The sequence below is a fragment of the Sus scrofa genome, chromosome 13 (genome assembly GCF_000003025.6).
Source record: "Sus scrofa isolate TJ Tabasco breed Duroc chromosome 13, Sscrofa11.1, whole genome shotgun sequence".
Classification (NCBI taxonomy): Eukaryota; Metazoa; Chordata; class Mammalia; order Artiodactyla; family Suidae; genus Sus; species Sus scrofa.
The window spans coordinates 96,922,735-96,930,069 of record NC_010455.5 but is presented as its reverse complement, the minus strand read 5'-3'; positions in this window follow the sequence as shown (position 1 = coordinate 96,930,069).

The following is a 7,335-nucleotide window of genomic DNA, read 5'->3' as shown; positions in this document are numbered from 1 at the left end:
AGGCCCATGTGATAAAGCAGAACTTCAAACATAAACTGCACCACCTCGCAGAACACATTTTACCCTGATAAGAGGCCCAGACATATCTCTGCAGCCACCATGAGTCACAGTGAGAGTTCTGAGGGGAGGGAGGGGGAAGGACCGGCAGCAGGAGGAAAGATAAACAGAGGCCATTTCCGCCTTTCCCTGTCTTGCCAGGTCATGTAACCCTGTGTGAATGTCCCTGAGCGCGGTAAAGTACCTTCGCTCTAGTGCTGCCCAACATCTGTCTGGAAATGAGTACGTGATTGTCTCGTGAACGCCTGTGCGCCCAGCGCTTTTGACTTCTCAAAGCATTGCATGAATATTTGTTTGAGAGACTTCCAGGTGCAGATTTTGTTTTAAGCCATGTGCACTTTATCTAAGTCCTGGGACCCTAGCAAGTATGTCCTATTTTTTTTTTTTTCTTTTTCTTTTTTAAATTACCGCTTTACAGACGAGGAAACTGGGACTTAGAGAGGTTAATTGCTTCAGAAGTCCATCCAGCCAGTAGCGGGTTCCTGCAAATCATCAAATCAAACCCAGGTCTGTGTCACTGTAAGCCCAATTCTGGAGTGGCCACAGTTACAATGCTTCTGATGTATTTGTGGTTATCTCCCATACCATACATATATTTAGTACACAGTGTACATCCAGGCACCTGATAAATGCTCACTGAAAAAGTGCCTAAATCATGCCACTAAGAGCCAGGTTTGGTTCCAGCTGGTAGAGCCCAGAAATGCAGCTTTAGGTGTTTCCCAACACCTCCTGGGAACTCAATGGCCTCATCTGTAAAATGGAGGCATGGAGCAAACGTCCTCTAAGGAACCTTTAGCATTCTTTGGCTCTCTTCCAATGCTGCAGTGTCCTCAACACGCTGCCAGGATCCTGGACGGACAGCGGGGACCAACCGTGCTGGGCTCTTTGCGGGCACCCCCGCCCCTCTGAGGCCGCAGGCGACCAACCGCGTGAGGAGCCTGGAGGAACGCGACCCTTCGCGCATGCGCAAACCCTAGCAGCGGGACCGCAGGCACTCCTTCCGCGCCGGGGTGGGGGGGAAATCAGTGCCCCGGGTAGGGATGGGGTGATCCTGCTAGGACTGAGCCGGGGCCCACGGGGGGGTGGCGCCTGGCCCTCGTTAGGCAAGGCCAGAGCCTCCTCCAAGGCCCTCGGAAAGCTGTTCCCGTGCGGAAGAGCGTGTTCCGGCCTCCGCGCCCTCACGCTGGACGTGCTGGGCAGCACAGAGAGGCCGTTCTTTCCCAACACAGATGGAAACGCTCTCCTGGCACTGCTGCCTGGAGTGTGGAGGAGGGGAGGCCGCGGTGCGGCCGACTCAACTCAGAAAGCCAGAGGATTTTCCGCTTAAAAACCAAGCTGCTGAGTAAAATAAAAACGTGTAAGGTCACCGGGGACATTCAGCCAACTTGGGGTGGGGAATGGGAGGTGTGAGGCGTCACCTGATAGAATAAGCTACTAAAGGGCAGCAGGCACTGCTGGGAGGCCCGCCCTTTATTACTGTTTAGGGATGAATGACAGAACCTGGACAGCTATTTTTACACTGGATGAAACACTGACTGTGTGTGTGTGTGTGTGTGTGTGTGTGTGTGTGTGTGTGTGTGTATTCGGAGAGCTGGGAGTGTCAGGGGACAGGATCTAGGAAGAGAACACATGCACCCTCTTCCTTACTCATCCTGTGATCTTACTCCTCTTGCTGCTGCAGATTTCCTCCCTAAAAGTTAAGAATTACTTATTATTTTGAAATCAGAGAGGGAAAAGGATACTAATCAACAAGTTCCCTAAACGGTGAAAATAAATGAGATCTCAACATTCTGGATTTGCCCCTGTTGGTCCCCTCAGTCTTTTCTCCCCTCGTTTGCCATGATTTGAACATCCAAGTCTAGGGTTATGGACCTGAGTTTTCTTTTTCCTACTCAAGCATCATGGTATGGCCTCCAGGAGGTCTGGGTCAGTGGCTAGAGGAGACAGGGAAAAGAAGAGTCCTTCTACCAGGATGCCATTCATGTTGTCACTGTTTAGTGTACAGCTCCTTCCTGTTAGGACCTAAAAGAAAGACCCGCTTCTTCACATAGGGATAGGGATTTTTTAGGCCATGGTATATGCTGGGAAGGCAGAAAGACATCAGGAAAGGGTGGCTGCTGTGAATATTCAGCTGACCTGAGGCAGCCAGAGCCTATGCCAGAGCTTTACTCTGCAGAACAAATGTGATGCCGAACTGACCAGCCTAGGAGGTGTGATGTGGGAGACAGCTGCCTGCTTCGTGGGGAACCATTGCGTTACCAGGTGACTTCAGACTGCTCGATTTGCCTTGAATCCATTGAACTTCATTTAATTTTCTCTCTGAGACCTAAGAAATCTGGAAAAGGAGATATTGAAAATAATTTTAAAAGTTAAACAAGGCATGAAATAACTTCTATCATTAAAATGAGCTTGTAGAGCTTCACCATTTCAAGGGGATCTTTTATAAGTCTTTTGTCTGAGAAGCATGGAGACAAAAACCTGGAACAAAACAAACCCCTTCACCAAGGAGGAAATGCTACCTGGAGCTCTTGATTTCATTTGTCACTTCTAAGATTCACCAGATCACAATAAGAATATAGGGTAGAAATGTGTGGGGTGGGTGGGTGGGGTTAAACTGTGACTAATTCATCTGTGACTAATGTCTCCAACAATGTGAAAGTCATCTTTACCTTCTGCAAAGGGAAGTTGGAATTCAAAGTTGTAGAGAAGCATCTTTCCTCAGCAGCTACCAAGGGCCTCCTAGATTCCATCACAGCTGGGATCTTAGATGCTCATCCACTTCTTCCAAAGGCAGGTCAGAGAAGATGGTGTTTTATTGAAGAGATAATTCAACCTAGGGGCTCTCTCATAGCAGAATGCCCCCCAAACCTCCCACCCCCCCATTATCTGTAGGCCGGCTCCAATTTAGCCAAGGTTGAGAGGAGAAGCCCAAATTATCATTCTTATTTTTTGTTTGCATATATGTTTGTTTATTCTGTTTTGCTTTTACAAACACAGCAGAACTTCTACATGCAGGTGGCTGAAGACCCTAGAGAGCTTTCAGTCACTAAAAAAAGTGGGAGTGGAGCCATCCACATCCACCCCAGAGGATGCTTTTATGCTAGTCCCCTCTCTTCCATCCCTGGCAGGTTTAACAATGGTGCCACATGGTATGTTCAAGTGTGGGCAAGTTGATCCCTCCCTCCAGTCACCTTTACTGAATGTCACTCTATGTCCATAGTAACTAAACCCAGCCTAAAAATGCAGAAAAGCAGGCTCCTGAAAAGATTAGGTCTCACATGAGGTTAGTATCAATAACTTGCCTTTGTGGATATCCCTATCAGCTATCACATTTATTACTAAGAAAAATCTAAACTATCCAAATTCAAAATTCAGTTTCTTTTCCCTCTGATATAGTATGGGAGAAAGGGTTCCAGAAGTGGCAACTTAATTTGTATCTAATTTCAGCAAAATAATTGCAGACTGCTTCCAGCTTGAATGAGCAGTGAGGTATATAGCTCCCAGTAGTTACTTATTTTAGAAGCACTCCCTCAGGATGAATGCTAGCTATTTTCAGTTGCGTGTGGGAAAACCAAGGGCACTGCCAAGCTGTGGCAAGTTGGCATCGAGTGTATGAGCTGTCAACCTCGATACTTAGTTTCACTCAGATTCATTTCTAATTTTCAGTTGGCGTGTGACCTTTCTTTTTATTCAATTTGGGGTCCTGATCACTTCCTTTCTCTGCCTCCCTACCTTCCCACCTATCTCTACCCACACAGGCAGCTTTTGGCTGAATCCATCTAATAATAACAGCGTGAGTGCCAAGTGGGTTGTATAAAATCCTTAGGGGGAGACGTGAAATGAAGCACATTGTTCTTCAGGGTTCCTGGGGACCAGAGTGTACCCATCGACAAAAACAAACTAATACGCAGTGAAATTATATGTCTTTCTCTATAATTTATGCAGAATGAGATAATGCTGGGATCATGCCTGAAATAGCTATGGTATATGTGGTAGGCAGCCCATAATGGCCCGATGATCACCACCTACTAGCATTCACTCTGAGTGAATGTCCTCACATGTGGGCTGGACCTAATGACCCTCTAAACAAACAGAAAATGACAAAAGTGATGGGATATCACTTCTGAGATTAGATTACAAAAGATGTATTTTTGTACATCTCTCTCTCTCTCTCCAACTCTGTCTCTTTGCCAACTGCCATGTCATGAGCCTCCCCGTGGCCAGGAACTGATGTCTCCAGCCAGGAGCCAGTGAGGACCTGAGGTTGGCTAATAGCCACGTGAATGAGGCTGGAGGGTGATCCTCCCCCAGTGGAACCTTGAGATGACTGCAGGTCTGGTTGACACCTTGATTGTAGCCTGTGAGACCCTGAGCCAGAGGACCACTAAGCTCTGTCCAGATTCCTGACCCACAGAAACTGTGAGATAATACATATTTGTTGTTTTCAGCACCTAAGTTTTGGAGTAATTTGTTATACAATAGAAACACTAATGTTAACACTAATTTTCCTTAATCAGGTATTTAAGAGCCTCCACTGCTCCCTCCTTCCCACACAGAGATCTGTCTCCAGTCTCATCTGTCACTACAGCCCTTACCATCACCTCTGGGGCCATTTTTTGGCCACCCTTACTCTTAGGTATCTATGCGTCTTTATGTGAACTGTTTCTTCTGCCTGAAACAACCAGTCTCCTCTTCTCTCTATAAATTTCTGCTCACCTTTGACACCTGGCTCAGATGTGCCTTCTATAAAACCTTCCTAACTCTGCTGGTAAGAGAGCCTGTCCCCTACCTTGGGCTTTGCCTGTGCCTGTGCTGTAGTACATCACGCTGTGCTGTGCCATCCTGTGCTGATTGGCAGTCAGGCTAAGCTATAAGTCCTGCAGGGCAGAAAACCTTTATTCATCTTTTGATCCCTGGAACCTAGCACAGCATGGTGATAAGACACCATTCCTGGAATGGATCAATGACTGTTTTGCAGAAACAAGGATCCTACGCAGAAGAGGACATGTGGTGGATGGCTCTACCCCACAGCTGATGCAGGAATCTTACACAGCATCCTCTAAGCCTGTGGTAGAAGAATACTTTGATTAATCGGACAACACATGAATTTCAAGCCCTCAATCAGCAAATACAATGCTGTAGCAACCTGCAGTACCATAAAGCTCTCTTGGTCTGCTATCAATCCCTGGCCCTTCAGTTCATAATTTGTATAATCTGAGTTGTTATCATTTCAACCCATGATCTTTGAGTTGATATGTTCCAGGCATCAGGGACCTTCCTTCTCTTCATTTTTAGAGGGAGCTTAGAAAGAAACCATGAAGGTATCCTTAGGGACAAAGCTGGAAGAGGGGGAAGTTGTATTTGTATCTCAGATGGCAATCTAGCCCATGAAGAGAAAGGCTCATAGCAGGGGAGACTGTTGGAAAATCATACAGATGTGGAATACTTAGCCTCTCTACCCCATCACAACATCCCGACAACTCTGCTTCCTATGGAGAATCTTCTCCCTTATTTTCCTCCGTGGCTCTTCTCCTAGTCTTGAACTCACCTGTAATAATTTCCTAACGGGGCTCATGGCACTCACTTATGACTCTTTCCAAGCTCTTGCACCCAGAGCAATCTTTGTACAATGCACATTTGAACACATCACAGCATCTTCCCTTGTGCAATCCCCAGGAGACCTGCCTATTCTAGAAAAGACAAATTATTCCTTTTTTCGGTCCTGCAAACTGTTGAGAACCGACACAATAATGTGCTGCTGAACTTGTCTTCACTGTAGGGGCCTCTTACGCCTCCTGTACATCCCTATAACCATTCATTTATTCATCAGATACCTACTAGGTACTGCACCCTGTGCCAGGCCCTGGAGACACAGAAGAAACTGGGCCAAGGTTCCTGCATGGAGGAGTGAACAGCACAGAGAAGTGACAGTTCCTCCATCAATTGCCATGTGATGACGTTCACACCACTAAAAAGACAACAGCGCTGTGCTGTGGGAACAAAGGGAGTGGAGGCAGAGGCTTTGGGGTTTGTTGTGGGTTCTTGTCACAGCAAGGTTAGCCCAACAACTGCTTTGTTCTAATGACTCAGAAAAATAAATGAGGCTGGCACAGGCCACCCTGACACCACACACCTCTAGAATACCCTGGCTGCGCTGCATATTTTCATCCCTGGCGAAGTCACAGTGTTCTGACTATCCCAGCCTGTGTGGATGCTGCTAAGAGGAGGCAGACATCACCATGAGCTCCCTTAGATGACGCACTGCTTGATGTTCCCACTGTGGCAGTGGCTCCCTGTACATGACTGTCTCGAGCCCAGTCTTGCCAGGCATCCTGCCCCGCTCACTGTCTGTACTCTGGTCACACTCATGTCTTTCACAATCTTGAAGACACAAGTGCCATCTCTCTACAGAGATGCACAGGACCCTCCTGCTCTAGTTAATCCTATTTCTTCAGATTTCATTTGACTCATCAATTCCTTGGAGATTTCCCGGACATCCCATATTAAGTCAAACCCCTTGTTATGTACTCAGGGCATCACACATTGCAATGTCATGTTAATTTGCATGGGTATTTGATCAAGGTCATCTCCTTTTCTATTGTGTAAGTTGCATGAGGGCAGGAGCCATGTCTGTTTTGCTGACATTTTATTCTTGGTTCCTAGTATGACCTGGCAAAGAGTGGGCATTCAATCAATATTTGCTGAGAAAAACGAATGAATTATGGGTGCTATTAAGGGTAAATGGAAGAAAAACAGAAATGCAGGAAGAATAAGGATTGTATGGAACCCAGAGCTAGGACACAGGAAGATAATTTGAATGTACACAATCCTAAAACAGGCTGCAGGAGTTTCTTTAGACTAATTACAAAATGTGCAGAGTGCACAATATTTATAGTTATAATGTAATTTCCCTTCCTCCAGGCCACAACAGCCTTAGGGAAAACCAAGGATTTCAGGTCAATTCCCAAGATTTTTGGCTCTGTCTTCTCACCTCTTCCACCCCATCCAGTACACACGCTCTGCCTCCTCGGGGACTCGCGCCAGCTCTCCTCTGCCAGAGGGTGGGAAGGGCTGTGGTGGGATCAGAGACCTTGAGGGGGGTGCCTCTTAGGGGATCCACAAGTCTGGCCAGCCCAGCGCAGTCCTACAGCCCATATCACAGGCACTCTCTGCTGCTCCACCCTTCTCCGCTGGGGGCGCAATGGCCGCCTCTGTCGCTGTGAGGACCCCGCTAGTGCTACTGCGCCTCCTCCCCCAGCCAAGACCAGGAGGTGATTT